At 37.9% G+C, this 13,177-nt stretch overlaps 1 pseudogene; it reads right to left on the bottom strand.

The window, feature by feature from the left end:
• Positions 1-574: 574 nt before the first annotated feature.
• LOC714892 (small ubiquitin-related modifier 2) lies at positions 575-1,125 on the bottom strand (annotated as a pseudogene).
• Between the last annotated feature and the right edge of the window lie 12,052 nt (positions 1,126-13,177).

The following is a 13,177-nucleotide window of genomic DNA, read 5'->3' as shown; positions in this document are numbered from 1 at the left end:
TCTGCATCTTCATGTTTAATGTGATTTTCTGTGGTCATACTGGCTATTCTTTCAGAAACAGTACCAGGAAAAAAAATTAAACTTCCCAAGGAAGATAGATTCTGTGTATGTAGAAGCATGTTCCAATCCACTTTTTATATTTTTTATTTTTATTTTTTCATTTTAAACAAGAAGTTTATTTAAACAACAAGACGCTTGACTTGAAGGGAAAACTATCTAGGATTCTTTTTTGTTTTAGAGTAATTTATCCCTACTTAAACTCAGATTGCCCTACATGTAACAGCTACGTACAAAAAAAGTTATAAAATTGTCCTTGGTTTTACAATGATAAATGAAAAACATTAAAAGTCTCCAACTGAACAAGTTATGCAAGGATTTTTACGTTGTGTGTTTCTGTTAAAACAGTGAGAGCAAAATAACTTACTGGAATATAAAGATAAGAGCTGAATGAGCATGCCACTAATGGAGAAAGGGGGTATTTTCACAGAATCAGTATTTTTCCCCATCCCGTCTCCACTTGATGTCAATCAAAACATAACATTGGCTGTTTAGTTTAAAAAAAAATGCAATATGCTTGTGCACATATACCAGTTACTTTATGTACAATAAAGGAATGGGGAAGGGGGAAATGAAAGAATAGAGAAAACTATACGATAGTAGTCAGGATGTGGTGGAACCAAATTGCAGTTTTCTAATTGAGAATGTAATCTTGGTCTTTAAAGAACAGAGTTCTGGAGTAAAGAAGCAGGTTCCCTTTTCAGTAGACACCTCCCGTCTGCTGTTGGAACACATCAATTGTATCTTCATCCTCCAGTTCCAACTGTGCAGGTGTGTCTGTTTCATTGATTGGTTGCTCATCGAATCGGAATCTGATCTGCCTCATTGACAATCCCTGTCGTTCACAATAGGCTTTCATTAGTTTACTAAGTGGTGTATGCCTCTTAATCTTAAACTGCACCACAGAACCATCCTGCCCCGCCACCTTCAAATTAATATGATCGTTGTTCTCAGTCCTGACTCCTTCCTTGGGCTTTTCGTAGGCCATGGCGAGCGCTGGAGTCTGCTCAGCTGCCGCTTCACAAAAGAGGTACCAGGTCCGCACCAAACGAGCACACAAGCAGCACCAGGAACCCCAATCCACTTTTTAAATTGCAAAATCTGCCCTTTTAACTTGTTCAATTCCATGGGTTTTGTCAAATGTACACAGTGCTGTTAACTCTGCTACAATCATGATGGGAAATACTTCCATCATCCCAGAAAATTCTCACCTGCCGCTTTGTAATCAGTTGTCTCCTTCCACCCATGGAACTCTGGCAACCACTGATTTTTTCCCCTTTCCTAGCATTTCATATAAGCAAAATTATAGACTACGTAATATTTTGTTACTGGATTATTTTATGATTCTTTATACGATGTTTTTGAGTTTCAATCAAGATGTGAATATAAAGAGTTTGTTCCCTTTTATTGCTGAATTGCATTCTGTAGTATATGTAATCCAGAATTTGTCTCTTCTAAAGTTGGTCAACATGTGGATTGTTTCTAGTTTTTTGTTATTATGAGTAAAACTGCTATCTGTAAACATTCCTTCACAAATCTTGGTGTGCACATATCCTCTTATTTCCCTTGTAATGCTTAGACGTGAAATTTCTAGGTAGTTTGGTAAGTGTGTTTAATTTTGTTTTCACACTAGTTCTGCATAGTTGCCAACACTTAGAATTTTCAATCTCTTTTATTTTGGCTATTGTAATGAATATATAGTGACATTTTATTGATGTTTGAATTTTTATTTTTCTAATGACAGATTATGCTAAGCATCTTTTCATATGCTTATTTTCCATCTGTATCATTTAGTAAAATGTCTATTTAAATTTCTTTTTTTCTTTTTTTTGTTTCTTCTTTGTTTTTTTATACTTTAAGTTCTAGGGTACATATGCACAACTTGCAGATTTGTTACATATGTATACATGTGTCGTGTTGGTTTGCTGCACCCAATAACTCGTCATTTACATTAGGTATATCTCCTAATGCTATCCCTCCCCTCTCCCCCCATCCCACAACAGGCCCCAGTGTCTGATGTTCGCCATCCTGTGTTCACGTGTTCTCATTGTTCAATTCCCACCTATGAGTGAGAACATGCGGTGTTTGGTTTTCTGTCCTTGCGATTGTTTGCTCAGAATGATGGTTTCCAGCTTCATCCATGTCCCTACAAAGGACATGAACTCACCCTTTTCTATGGCTGCATAGTATTCCATGGTGTATATGTGCCACATTTTCTTAATCCAGTCTATCATTGATGGACATTTGGGTTGGTGCCAAGTCTTTGCTATTGTGAATAGTGCCACAATAAACATAAGTGTGCATGAGTCTTTATAGCAGCATGATTTATAATCCTTTGGGTATATCCCCAGTAATGGGATGGCTGGGTCAAATAGTATTTCCAGTTCTAGATCCTTGAGGAATCGCCACACTGTCTTCCACAATGGTTGAACTAGTTTACAGTCCCACCAACAGTGTAAAAGTGTTCCTATTTCTCCACATCCTCTCCAGCACCTGACTTTTTAATGATTGTTTCCTGACTTTTTAATGATTGCCATTCTAACTGGTGTGAGATGGTATCTCATTGTGGTTTTGATTTGCATTTCTCTGATGGCGAGTGATGATGAGCATTTTTTCATATGTCTGTTGGCTGCATAAATGTCTTCTTTTGAAAAGTGTGTCTGTCCATATCCTTTTCCCACTTTTTGATGGCATTGATTTTTTTCTTGTAAATTTGTTTAAGTTCTACATAGATTATGGATATTAGCCCTTTGTCAGATGGGTAGATTGCAAAAATTTTCTCCCATTCTGTAGGTTGCCTGTTCACTCTGATGGTAGTTTCTTTTGCTGTGCAGAAGTTCTTGAGTTTAATTAGATCCTATTTGTCAATTTTGGCTTTTGTTGCCATTGCTTTTGGTGTTTTAGACATGAAGTCCTTGCCCATGCCTATGTCTTGAATGGTATTGCCTAGGTTTTCTTCTAGGGATTTTATGGTTTTAGATCTAACATTTAAGTCTTTAATCCATCTTGAATTAATTTTTGTATAAGGTGTAAGGAAGGGATCCAGTTTCAGCTTGCAACCTATGGCTAGCCAATTTTCCCAGCACCATTTATTAAACAGGTAATCCTTTCCCCATTTCTTGTTTTTGTCAGGTTTGTCAAAGATCAGTTGGTTGTAGATGTGTGGTATTATTTCTGAGGGCTCTGTTCTGTTCCATTGGTTTACATCTCTGTTTTGGTACCAGTACCATGCTGTTTTGGTTACGGTAGCCTTGTAGTACAGTTTGAAGTCAGGTAGCGTGATGCCTCCAGCTTTGTTTTTTTGCTTAGGATTGCCTTGGCAATGTGGGCTCTTTTTTGGTTCTGTATGAACTTTAAAGTAGTTTCTTCCAATTCTGTGAAGAAAGTAATTGGTAGCTTGATGGGGATGGCATTGAATCTATAAATTACCTTTGGCAGTATGTCCATTTTTACGATATTGATTCTTCCTATCCATGAGCATGGTATGTTCTTCCATTTGTTTGTGTCCTCTTTTATTTTGTTGAGCAGTGGTTTGTAGTTCTCCTTGAAGAGGTCCTTTACATCCCTTGCAAGTTGGATTCCTAGGTATTTTATTCTCTTTGAAGCAATTGTGAATGGGAATTCACTCATGATTTGGCTCTCTGTTTGTCGTTATTGGTATATAGGAATGCTTGTGATTTTTGCACATTGATTTTGTATCCTGAGACTTTGCTGACTTTGCTTATCAGCTTAAGGAGATTTTGGGGCTGAGACGATGGGGTTTTCTAAATATACAATCATGTCATCTGCAAACAGGGACAATTTGACTTCCTCTTTTCCTAATTGAATACACTTTATTTCTTTCTCCTGCCAGACTGCCCTGGCCAGAACTTCCAACACTATGTTGAATAGGAGTGGTGAGAGAGGGCATCCCTGTCTTGTACCAGTTTTCAAAGGGAATGCTTCCAGTTTTTGCCCATTCAGTATGATATTGGTTGTGGGTTTGTCATAAATAACTTTAATTATTTTGAGATATGTTCCATCAGTACCGAATTTATTGAGAGTTTTTAGCATGAAGGGCTACTGAATTTTGTCAAAGGCCTTTTCTGCATCTATTGAGATAATCATGTGTTTTTTGTCTTTGGTTCTGTTTATAAGATGGATTACATTTATTGATTAGTGTATGTTGAACCAGCCTTGTATCCTAGGGTTGAAACCCACTTGATCGTGGTGGATAAGCTTTTTGATGTGCTGCTGGATTTGGTTTGCCAGTATTTTATTGAGGATTTTTGCATCAATGTTCATCAGGGATATTGGTCTAAAATTCTCTTTTTTTGTTGTGTCTCTGTCAAACTTTGGTATCAGGATGATGCTGGCCTCATAAAATGAGTTAGGGAGGATTCCCTCTTTTTTCCATTGATTGGAATAGTTTCAGAAGGAATGGTACCAGCTCCTCTTCGTACCTCTGGTAGAATTCAGCTATGAATCCGTGTGGTCCTGGACTTTTTTTGGTGGTAGGCTATTAATTATTGCCTCAATTTCAGAGCCTGTTATTGGTCTATTCAGGGATTCAACTTCTTCCTGGTTTAGTCTTGGGAGGGTGTATGTGTCCCGGAATTTATCCATTTCTTCTAGATTTTCTAGTTTATTTACGTAGAGATTTTTATAGTATTCTCTGATGGTAGTTTGTATTTCTGTAGGATTGGTGGTGATATCCACTTTATCATTTTTTATTGCATCTATTTTATTCTTCTCTCTTTTCTGCTATATTAGTCTTGCTAGTGGTCTATCAATGTTGTTGATCTTTTCAAAATGCCAGCTCCTGGATTCATTGATTTTTTGAAGGGTTTTTTTTTGTGTGTGTCTCTATCTCCTTCAGTTCTGCTCTGATCTTAGTTATTTCTTGCCTTCTGCTAGCTTTCAAATGTGTTTGCTCTTGCTTCTCTAGTTCTTTTAATTGTGACGTTAGGATGTCAATTTTCGATCTTTCCTGCTTTCTCCTGTGGGCATTTAGTGCTATAAATTTCCCTCTACACACTGCTTTAAATGTGTCCCAGAGATTCTGGCATGTTGTGTCTTTGTTCTCATTGGTTTCAAAGAACATCTTTATTTCTGCCTTCATTTTGTTATGTACCCAGTAGTCATTCAGGAGCAAGTTGTTCAGTTTCCATGTAGTTGAGCGGTTTTGAGTGGGTTTCTTAATCCTGAGTTCTAGTTTGATTGCACTGTGGTCTGAGAGACAATTTGTTATAATTTCTGTTCTTTTACATTAGCTAAGGAGTGCTTTACTTCCAACTATGTGGTCAATTTTGGAATAAGTGGCGATGTGGTACTGAGAAGAATGTATAATCTGTTGATTTGGGGTGGAGAGTTCCATAGATGTCTATTAGGTCCGCTTGGTGCAAAGCTGAGTTCAATTCCTGGATATCCTTGTTAACTTTCTATCTCATGGATCTGTGTAATGTTGACAGTGGGGTGTTAAAGTCTCCTATTATTATTGTGTGGGAGTCTAAGTCTCTTTGTAGGTCTCTAAGGACTTGCTTTATGAATCTGGGTGCTCCTGTAATGGATGCGTATATATTTAGGATAGTTAGCTCTTCTTGTTGAATTGATCCCTTTACCATTATGTAATGGCCTTCTTTGTCTCTTCTGATCTTTATTGGTTTAAAGTCTGTTTTATCAGAGAATAGGATTGCAACCCCTGCCTTTTTGTGTTTTCCATTTGCTTGGTAGATCTTCCTCCATCCCTTTATTTTGAGCCTATGTATGTCTCTGCGTGTGAGATGGGTCTCCTGAATATAGCACACTGATGGGTCTTGACTCTTTATCCAATTTGCCAGTCTGTGTCTTTTAATTGGACCATTTAGTCCATTTACATTTAAGGTTAATATTGTTATGTGTGAATTTGATCCTGGCATTATGATGTTAGCTGGTTATTTTGCTTGTTAGTTGATGCAGTTTCTTCCTAGCATCGATGGTCTTTGCAATTTGGTATATTTTTGCAGTGGCTGGTACCAGTTTTCCTTTCCATGTTTAGTGCTTCCTTCAAGAGCTCTTGTAAGGCAGGCCTGGTGGTGACAAAATCTCTCAGCATTTGCTTGTCTGTAAAGGATTTTATTTCTCCTTCACTTATGAAGCCTAGTTTGACTGGATATGAAATTCTGGGTTTAAAATTCTTTTCTTTAAGAATGTTGAATATTAGCTCCCACTCTCTTCTGGCTTGTAGAGTTTCTGCCGAGAGATCTGCTGTTAGTCTGATGGGCTTCCCTTTGTGGGTAACCCAACCTTTCTCTCTGGCTGCCCTTAACATTTTTTCCTTCATTTCAACTTTGATGAATCTGACAATTATGTGTCTTGGAGTTGCTCTTCTCGAGTAGTATCTTTGTGGAGTTCTCTGTATTTCCTTAATTTGAATGTTGCCCTGCCTTGCTATGTTGGGGAAGTTCTCCTGGATAATATCCTGAAGTGTTTTGCAATTTAGTTCCATTCTCCCCGCCACTTTCAGGTATACCAATCAGACGTAGATTTGGTCTTTTCACATAGTCCCATATTTCTTGGAGGCTTTGTTCATTCCTTTTTATTCTTTGTTCTCTAAACTTCTCTTCTCACTTCATTTCATTCATTTGATCTTCAATCACTGATACTCTTTCTTCCAGTTGATCGAATTGGCTACTGAAGCTTGTGCATATGTCATATAGTTCTCGTGCCATGGTTTTCAGCTCCATCGGGTCATTTAAGGTCTTCTCTACACTGTTTATTCTAGTTAGCCATTCGTCTAATCTTTTTTCAAGGTTTTTAGCTTCTTTGCCATGGGTTCGAACATCCTCCTTTAGCTCAGAGAAGTTTTTTATTACCGATCATCTGAAACCTTCTTCTCTCAACTCATCAAAGTCATTCTCTGTTCAGCTTTGCTCCATTGCTGGCGAGGAGCTGCGTTCCTTTAGACGAGAAGAGGTGCCCTGATTTTTAGAATTTTTGGCTTTTCTGCTCTGGTTTCTCCCCATCTTTGTGGTTTTATCTACCTTTGGACTTTGATGATGGTGATGTACAGATAGGGTTTTGGTGTGGATATCCTTTCTGTTTGTTACTTTTCCTTCTAACAGGACCCTCAGCTGCAGGTCTTTGGGAATTTGTTAGAGACCCTGGAGCTTTGCTCCAGACCCTGTTTGCCTGGGTATCACCAGCAGAGGCTGCACAGCCGCAAATATTGCACAATGGCAAATGTTGCTGTCTGATTGTTCCTCTGGAAGCTTCCTCTCAGAGGTGCATCTGGCCGTATGAGGTGTCAGTAGTCCCCTACTGGGAGGTGCTTCCCAGTTAGGCTACTCGGGGGTCATGGACCCACTTGAGGAGGCAGTCTGTCCTTTCTTATATCTCAAACTCTGTGCTGGGAGAACCACTACTCTCTTCAAGGCTGTCAGACAGGGACGTTTAAGTCTGCAGAAGTTTCTGCTGCCTTTTGTTCAGCTATGCCCTGCCCCCAGAGGTGGAGTCTACAGAGGCAGGCAGGCCTCCTTGAGCTGAGGTGGTCTCCACCCAGTTGGAGCTTCCCAGCTGCTTTGTTTACCTACATAAGCCTCAGCAATGGCGGGCACCCCTCCCCTAGTCTTGCTGCCACCTTGCAGTTCATTCTCAGACACCTGTGCTAGCAATGAGCGAGGCTCCGTGAGCGTAGGACCCTCCAAGCCAGGTGGTGTGCCGTTTGCTAAGACAATTGGAAAAGCACAGTATTAGGGTGCGAGTGACCTGATTTTCCAGGTGCCGTCTGTCACTGCTTCCCTTGGCTAGGAAAGGGAATTCCTCGACCCCTTGTGCTTCCCAGGTGAGGCGATGCCTCGCCCTGCTTCGGCTCATGCTCCGTGGGCTGCACCCACTGTCTTGCACCCACTGTCCTACAAGCCCCAGTGAGATGAACCCGGTACCTCAGTTGGAAATGCAGAAATCACCTGTCTTTTGCGTTGCTCATGCTTGGAGTTGTAGACTGGAGTTGTTCCTATTCGGCCTTCATGGAACCTCCTCTTAAATTTCTTATAAATGTTTAAGTGGATTGTTTGTTCCATTTGGTTTTTAAGTTACAAAAGTTATTTATGTGTGTGAGCAATTATATTTAATTGTTTTAGATAAAATCTAATACAAATTTGAGCTTTAATTATTGAATAATGCCATTTTCCAATAATTGTCATGTTACTGTTTGTATTGCATATCAAAATATTATTATTATTTTATTTTGTTTTTTGAGATGAAGTTTTGCTCTTGTTGCCCAGGCTGGAGTGCAGTGGCGTGATCTTGGTTCACTGCAACCTCTGCCTTCCAATTTCAAGCAATTCTCCTGCCTCAGCCTCCTGAGTAGCTGGGATTACAGGCACCCGCCACCACGCCTGGCTAATTTTTGTATTTTTAGCAGAGATGTGTTTCACCACATTGGCCAGGCTGGTCTCAAACTGGATCCGCCTGCCTGGGCCTCCCAAAGTGCTGGGATTACAGGTGTGAGCCACTGCGCCCAGCTGACATACCAAATTATTTTTAACTTTTTGTTATAAATTTTCTGAAGTAAAAGCATAAAAAGTAAGTAAAATAGTACATGGAAACCCCATGGACCTATCATTCAGATTTTACAAATATCAACATTCTTCCATTTGTGTTTTTTCTGTGCTTTCAACCATTTTGTATCTACAGTTTGGATATCATTAGTAGTATTAGTGGTATTATTTTAATTTTTTGAGGTAAAATTCACCTATAATAAAATACACAAACATGAAATGTACACTTCAAAAAACTGAATAGAACTGAGTAACCCACAATTCACACCTCATAACTTAGGGCCTTCTTGCCTCTCCTTAAAGCGTTGTTGTATTCCATTCCACTTGTATCCCCTTATCCCAAACCAGATAACCAGTATTCTAATATCCTTTTTGCCTTGGATAAGGTTTTCTTCTTCTAAAACTTTACAAAAATGAAATCATTCAGCATGTACTCTTCTTGTCTTTCTTTCACTCTACACATTCTAGCCATTTTATAGGAATTCAGTGATAAATCATTTTAATTTGTTGAGTAATTTTTCATGTATTTATTGGCCATGTATATAACTTAATTTGTGACTTGTCTGTTCATGTCTTCTGCCCATATTTTGAACTGTGGGAATTATGAATCTATTCTGGATACAAGTCCTTTGTCAAATATGTTTTGTAAATACATATTTTTGAATATTTTTTACACTCTTTATGCCTATTTCTTTAATGTTTGTAATATTAATAAAAATACTCTTGTATGCTGCATTATAGATTTGGATTTTATATTTAGGCCTCTGAGCTATCACAAATTAATTTTTGTGCATGACGTTACTAGGAGCTGAACATTTTTGTTTGCATATGGATATTCATTTGATCCAGCACCATTTATTGACAAGACTGTCATTTTCTTATTGAACTAAATTGACATCTTTATTGAGACTGAATTTGCCATATAAACATGGGTTCATTTGGACACTCCATTCTATTTCATTGATTTGTTTATCTTTGTGATGGTGCTATGTTGTCTTGATTAAATTAACCTAGAGTAATTTTTAGAGTCAAATAGTGCAAGCCTTGCAGGTTTTTTCTTTTTTGTTTTCTCTAAGATTGTTTTGCAAATACTAGGTTCTTTGCATACTCATGTACATTTTAATACAAGCTTATCGATGTCTATAAAAATGGCTGTTGGAATATGATTAAAATTTAATGTTAATTTGGGGAAAATAATGAATATCTAATACTGTATCTTCCAAAGTATAATTGATGTTTTCAGCACATTTGAGAAGTTTCCAGCTATTATTTCCCCAATTTGTTGTTATTCTGCTCCATTTTCTCTTGCCTTGACTTCTAGAACTCAAATTACGTGTACATTAAACTTCTTGTTATTGTCCCACAGATCTCTGAAGTTCTGTTCAAGTTTCTTCCGTTTTTCATTTATTTGTTCTTTTGATTAGATAATTTCTACTGATAAATCTTCAAGTTTACCAATTCCTTCTTTTGCTATCTGAAATTTGTTTTAAGCCCCTCCAGTGAATTTTTCATTTCAATTACTGTATTTTGGGGGTCTATAATTCCCACTTTGCTCTTTTTTTATAGTTTTTATTTCTGCGCTGAGATTCCCCATCTGTTCATCTATTATACACATATTTCCCTTTAAGAACTTAAACATGTTTGTAAGAGCTGTTTGAAGTATTTGTCTGCTCACTGCAACACCTGGTTTACCTGGAGGTTTGTTTCTGTTCATTGTTTCATGAGTGAGGGTCACATTTTCCTTTATTTTTACATATCTAATGATTTTTATTTGGATCTAGGACATTATGAATGATGTATTTTGTAAAGATTCTGGATTCTGCTGTGTTTATCTGGGGGAATGATTTTTAAAAAATATTCTAGGAGGCAGTTAATTTGATAGTCAAACTCTGTCTCTTACATTGGTATTAGCTGACTCTCTACACAGTAATTTTAGCCTCCACCTGCTGCTTTTATTCTGGCCTCTGAGGATCTTCCCTGTAAATATATAGTTTACTGGTTAGCCAAGAGTCTGGGTAAATTTTGGACACTTGTTTTAGGGATTATCTCCTCAGTCCCTTCACTTTCCAGATTTCCTCCCCAAGCATTCTGACCCCTCTTGACAACCCAAAACTATATTCTCTGAGACCTCAAGCATGTAGAGTTTTGTCTTTCTGCTGTATTTTATATATTTTTTTTAGGCAAATAGCCACAAAATGGTAAGTTTCACCTATTGCAGCTTGTCTTTCAAAAGCAGTCTTCTCTAGTTTCGGCTTGTTTTTGGTCACTGCAGTGCCTTCAAATAGTTGTTTGTTTGCTACTTTTAAATTTTGTTTACATTTAATCATTGTTACTTATGGGAGGGTTGACATGGCCAAGATAATCCATAGAGGCCAAAACCCTAAAACCTTTACTTTTTAATCTAAAGGCGAGCAATTGAGGATCATAAGGGTCACAGTGTTTAACAAAATGTGTTTAGCAAGTGTTTAACACATTTTACAAAACACGAGTAACACAGGAAAAATCACAGGGACTTGTCTGCCTTTTTGTGTGTGAGTTTTCTTCAACCATGCACAGAAGAAATTTTCTTGGTTATCCTGTGTACTTTTCCTGAGGCATTTTGCTAAAGAATTAGGACAAATCTGATCAGGATATACTTTGTTTGGAAATAAGATTATGGCAACGTATGAAACCCTGCCAAACACCAGTTATTCCCCACCCTCTGTTTCTCAGGCATAGGGAGTTAAAAGAAACAAGGTTATATGAATTCAAGTCTGCTATTATAATTGACAGACATGACCTAGCTCACCATTTTAAGTCCCCCAGCATGTGAAAAACTGACATAGAAAAGATTGAGACCAGCTGTTCTTTTTGCTGAAGACCTAAAAGGAAGAAATAGACAAACTGCTACATTAGAGATTAAGATCATCTATGTAAGAAAACCTTTCTCAATGTTGGAAATGATTATATTCCTCAATGGATAACCAAAGGCACTGTCTGAGAGAGAGTCAGAGAGAAAGAGAGAGAGAGAGAGAGAGAGAGCGAGCATGTGATTTCTCTGAAGGGAGACATCTGTGCTTTAAAATGACAGCATATGCTTTTATCTTTTTTGAGTTTTTAATCAACACTGTCATAAAAACTTGTGCCAAAATTTTAAAAGATATTATTTTGAAATGGGCCTTATTTTCCAAAATGCATAAGGAGCACTCAGCATAATAATGTGACTAGATGACACATCTCAGTTATTTAGAATTTTGGACCCCCAGATTTCCTCAAGAAAAAGGGTAAGTATCAATACTCTCTCAGATCTACTTCCACTACCCAAAGCACAGTATAAATATACAACATAAAATTACAATTTAATAAATACTTGAATGTCAGTATGTTCTAAACATTTTAAAGCCTATATACCAAAAAAGTAAAGATTTGGCATCAAGGTAACTGATTTCAAGACCCAACTATGCCATGGAAAGGCAGGACAATTAAAAGATACGTTTCTGTGCTGTTACTGCTCTGCGCTGCACTGTGGATGGACCTACAGATGCCCATGGTCATGGGATGCTACAATTTCCAGTAGTTCCTAGGATTGGGGAACACCAAATGCTGCTTAGTAAGATATGTAAATATCACCATTTCTTCGCTGGACACTTCCCATAGGCTCTCGGTAGTGTTACTAAATCGCCAGGGTTAAATTATTTATGTACATATGGTCTGAGTTTGACTGGCCATTTTCGACATGTGTTCTAAAGGCTTATCAAGATTTGCTTTTTCGTTAATACAAGTTTATTTTAACTAATTAAAGGGGAAATGGTTAAATGAAAAACAGCTAAAGCCTGCATTTTGCTCTATACTGTATTTGCTAGGGCTGCCATAACAAAATACCACAGATTGAGTGGCTTCACAATAAAAATTTATTTTCTCATAAGTCTGGAGGCTGGAAGTCCAAGGTGAAAGTGCTGGCAGGGTATGATTACTTCTGAGACCTTTAGCTTGCAGATAGCCTCATTCTTGCTGCCTCTTCACATAGTCATCCCTCTGTGTGTGCCCCCAGTGTCTCCCTCAGAACCAGATTTCCTCTTATAAGCACACCAGTCAGATTGGCTTAGGGGCCTGCCCTAATGGCTTTGTTTAAATTTAATCACCTCTTTGAGAGCCCTGTCTCTAAATACAGTCTCATGGGTTAGAGCCCACCAATATGCCTCTTTTAACCTTAGTCTTTAAATGCCTATGTCTAAATATAGTCATATTCTGGGTTACTGAAGATTAGGACTTGGACACATACATTTGGGAGGCAGGGGGACACAGTTCAGTCCATACTGGACACCAAATATATCATTAGCCATTTTGGCACAGTCGAAAACATAACTACTGCTCTACCAAAGCAAAGGCACACAACTCAATTGACACCATTGAGAAACTACAATAAAATCTATGCTCATCCTTTACTCATCCCCTATTATATATTTGGAAGCTTCTCTGCCCTTTCTTGGCAAAGAGGAAACTTTCAAGCCAAGTTTGTGATGAGTGAATGAAGTCGTAGATCACGTAAATGATGAAAGTCAACAGCTTTTACATATCAAATGGAAAGAAAGGATATAGGAAAATTCAAACAAAACAACATT

Source organism: Macaca mulatta, chromosome 7 (genome assembly GCF_049350105.2).
Source record: "Macaca mulatta isolate MMU2019108-1 chromosome 7, T2T-MMU8v2.0, whole genome shotgun sequence".
Lineage (NCBI taxonomy): Eukaryota > Metazoa > Chordata > Mammalia > Primates > Cercopithecidae > Macaca > Macaca mulatta.
The sequence above is the reverse complement of the archived record's forward strand: the minus strand, read 5'-3'. Positions and strand labels throughout refer to the sequence as shown.